This window comes from Callithrix jacchus, chromosome 14 (assembly GCF_049354715.1).
Source record: "Callithrix jacchus isolate 240 chromosome 14, calJac240_pri, whole genome shotgun sequence".
In the NCBI taxonomy this organism is placed as follows: domain Eukaryota; kingdom Metazoa; phylum Chordata; class Mammalia; order Primates; family Cebidae; genus Callithrix; species Callithrix jacchus.
The window spans coordinates 12,291,291-12,295,850 of NC_133515.1; positions in this window are offsets into that span (position 1 = coordinate 12,291,291).

Here is a 4,560-nt window from a genome sequence, read left to right on the forward strand (position 1 = left end):
CAATATTCAACATCCTTAAAAAAAAGAACTTTCAACCCAGAATTTCATATCCAGCCAAACTAAGCTTTATAACGGAAGGAAAAATAAAATCTTTTGTGAAAAAGCAAGTACTCAGAGATTTCATCACCACCAGGCCTGCTTTACAAGAGCTTTTGAAAGAAGCACTACACATAGAAAGGAACAACCAGTATCAGCCTTTCCAAAAATATACCAGAAGGTAAAGAGCATCAACATAATGAAGAATTTACATCAAATACTGGGAAAAACAGCCAGCTAGGATCAAATAGCAGTATTAAACTCACTTATATTATTATTAATCCTAAATTTAAATCGACTAAATCCCCCAATCAAAAGACACAGACAGGCAAATTGGATAAAAAGACAAAACCCATCAGTAAGCTGCATCCAGACCCATCTCACATGCAGGGATACACAAAGACTCAAAACAAAGGGATGGAGGAACATATGGAGAGCAAACCAACCATATGGAGAGAAAAAATAAATAAATAAATAAATAAAAAGCAGGAGTTGCAATTCTCGCCTCTGATAAAATAGACTTTAAAGCAACAAAGATCAAAAGAGGCAAAGAAGGACATTACATAATGGTAAAAGAATCAATGCAACAAGAAGAGCTAATGATCCTAAATATACACGCACCCAATACAGGGGCACCCAGATACATTAAGACAAGTTCTTAATGACTTATAAAGAGACTTAGACTCCCATTAATAGTGGGAAACTTTAACATCACATTGTCAATATTAGACAGATCAATGAGACAGAAAATTAACAAGGATATGCAGGACTTGAACTCAGACCTGGAACAAGTAAACTTAATAAACATTTACAGAACTCTCCACCCCAAATCCACAAAACATACATTCTTATCAGTACCACATCACACCTACTCTAAAAGTGACTGCATAATTGGAAGTAAATCACTCCTCAGCAATTCCATAGTATTTCACAGGTTTAAATGAAATATTGGTTGGCTGCTTATTTGTTATTTTCCTCCCTTATTCCTTCCTGTCTCCATTGTTAAGCACAATTATTGGCATAAAAGAGGTATTCAATATCCATTTTTAGACTGCATTCTAGCCTGGGCAATAAAGCAAGACACCCGTTCTCTCTCCCTCTTTCTTTTTCTCTTTCTTTCTCTCTTTCATTCTTTTTTTTTCTTTCTTTTTCTTTTTTTCTCTCTCTAAAAAAAATAAAAAAATAAAATATCAGGGCACTTCCTTTGTAGGGACATGGATAAATCTGGAAACCAGCATTCTCAGCAAACTGACACAAGAACAGAAAATCAAACACCGCATATTCTCACTCATAGACAGATGTTGAACAATGAGAACACAGGGACAAAGGGAGGGGAGCATCACACACTGGGGTCTGTTGGGGGGGGCAAGGGAGGGACAGCAGGGGGTGGGTGGGAGGTCGGGGAGGGATAACATGGGGAGAAATGCCAGATGTGGGTGACAGGGAATGGAGGCAGCAAACCACATTGCCATGTGTGTACCTATGAAACAATCCTGCATGATCTGCACATGTACCCCAGAACCTAAAGTACAACAACAAAAAAAGAAAAAAAGATATTGGAACACTTATTGAGGTTGAATTCAGACAACGAACTTTCATCTGAATCCCCAAAATTCAGTTTTGGCTGGGCATTTTGTAGTTTTATTTGCTAAACCTTACTTCTGTAGATTATCATTTAGTTTTGTTGAATTACTGAAATATTGGTCAATGAAAAGGGTGTTGTATGGCTAACTGGTTGATATCACAGTATTTGGAATCAACAAGACATCCTCTCTAGGCCTACCAGCCATGTGTTCTTGAGAAAGTGCTTACCTTCCCCAAAGCTTAGTTTCTTTAAGTAAAATAACTAGTAATATGAAACCCTTTGGATTTCTGTCTTTTTTTTTTTTTTTTTTTTTTTTTTTTTGAGACAGAGTTTCGCTCTTGTTACCCAGGCTGGAGTGCAATGGTGCGATCTCTGCTCACTGCAACCTCTGCCTCCTGGGTTCAGGCAATTCTCCTGCCTCAGCCTCCTGAGTAGCTGGGATTATAGGCATGCACTACCATGCCCAGCTATGGATTTCTGTCTTAACTTCATGGTCTTAACTTGAAGTTTCTGTGCTAATCAAACTTTAAAAAAATATTTGGATCAGAGTAAGGATTCAATAAATGGCAAGAGTTGTTACTATGAAACTTCACTATATTTCTTTTAATGTTTATTATATTATCTGACTTCTCTCAATGAGGACCACTAAAGAATAAATTATCCCCAGTGTCAACCTCAGGGTTAGATGTGTCTTTATCCTTGCTTCTTCATCCATCTAGAATGGCAAGTGTGGTTTTGATTTATAGATACAGGAAATTTTGGAATTGATTTGTTTTCTTCTTTACATTAGCTACTTGAAAGCACAGAGCTAAATTTGGGATTTTTCTACAACAGGGATATAGAACATCAATACATGGAATTTGTAATGATCTCTTTCTTGGCTTCAGTTTGCCCCATATTTCTTAATTTAAAATACATTTTAACAGTGTATATTATAAGCTCCTTTGCAAGTATTCAATATTTACATCGTCTGAATGTGTGCCGAGTGCCTCTCTGGGAGGCATGGGGAGAAGAGTGTAATGGGAGTCATGTATATAGCCCAGGAAGGCACACTTCTTGGTAACCCCGATGGGGTTTAGAGCCAACTGTGAAAATATGCAGGGAAGAAGGAAGCACTTCAGAGATCTCAGATAGGGCTGGCCTGGGGAAACTGAAGTTGCTGAGCTCTTTTCTCTATTACCTCCCCCCCGCTTTTTTTTTGAGACAGAGTTTCGCTCTTGTTACCCAGGCTGGAGTGCAATGGTGCGATCTCGGCTCACTGCAACATCCGCCCACTGGGTTCAGGCAATTCTCCTGCCTCAGCCTCCTGAGTAGCTGGGACTACAGGCATGCACCACCGTGCCCAGCTAAATTTTTGTAATTTTTAGTAGAGACGGGGTTTCACCATGTTGACCAGGATGGTCTCAATCTGTTGACCTCGTGATCCACCCGCCTCGGCCTCCCAAAGTGCTGGGATTATAGGCTTGAGCCACTGAGCCCGGCCTATTACCCCTTTTCTTAAACTTACACACCACTTCCCAAGTCACCTGAGCCCCCAGGGGCTCAGTTTCTGCAACTGAAAAATAGGAGGATGGAAGTTGAGCCCCAAGGGCTTTCTCAGCTGCAGTGGCTCAGGACTCAGGGCTGTACACTCATAAAGAGGTCAGGAAACCAGCAGAAGACCTGGATACTCACACCAGCACCACCACTGACCTTATTTCCTCTTCTGTACCGTGAGAGTAATATATACTTCTCCTGCCATATAAGGTGGAGTGAATAAAACAAATGTAGCCAAAACTTGTTGAATGTCTGCCACACAATCATGGTGAAAATGACTGTGAATTGTAAGAAAAATATCAATTATTTTTAATTGAATCAAGTTTGTGTAGCATACAATAAAACGCTGATCCTAAGTGTTCGGTTTGATGATTTCTGACTGTTGAACATACCTGTGTAATTTTCACCCAAAACAAGACAGATATTATTTCCATCACCCCAGAAAGTTCCACTGTGCTACCAGGCAAACACTGTTTTGATTTCTAACTCCATGGATTAGTTTTGTCATATCTTTATATTCATATCAGTAAAGTCATATGGTATTGGGTCTAGCTACTTCTACTCAATAATATTTTTAAGATTCATCTGTGTTTTGCATGAGTCAGTAGTTCGTTGCTTTGTATTTCCTGTTGCTGAACATATGAGTTGTTTCCTGTTTATTGCTATTATGAATATGGCTCCTATGAACATACTTTCTTTTATTTCATTTTGTCTTTTATTTCATTTTGGTTGACACTTAAGAGTGATCATAAGGTAGGTGCATATTAAACTTTCAGAGAAACTTATAAATTGTTTCACACACTAATTATACTACTTTACATTTCCACCACTTGTGTATGAGAGCTCTGTTGCTTCATTGTCTCACCAGTAATTGGTATTATCAAGTTTAATTATATTTTAGTCATTTTCATGGGTGTTAGATGAGTATCACCATGGTCTTAACTTGAAGTTTCCCAGCTGATGATGTTGAGCCCTTTTCATGTTTTCATTGGCCATTCATATATTTGTTTAGTAAAGGCAAAATATTTTGCCCTATTTAAATTGTATTTCTTTTTATATTGTTGATGTGTAGGAATTTTTTATATATTGTGGATACACGTTGTTTGCCAGGTAGATGTAAAATGAGAATGTTTCCAGCTTATCTATTCATTTTTAAGTGATGTCATTGTTTAGTAGATATTTTAAATTTTGGTGACATCTAATTAATCAATTTATCTCACATATAGCTAGTGTTTTTTGTGTCCTAGCTAATAATATATTTTTTTCCTGACCAAGGGCATGAAAATAGTCTTCTATGCATTTTCATGAAATATTTGTGGTTCTAGCTTTTATGTTTAGGTTCACGGTCTATTGTGAATTAATACTTGTATACAGAAAAAGGCAAGGATGAGTTTTTTTTTTTT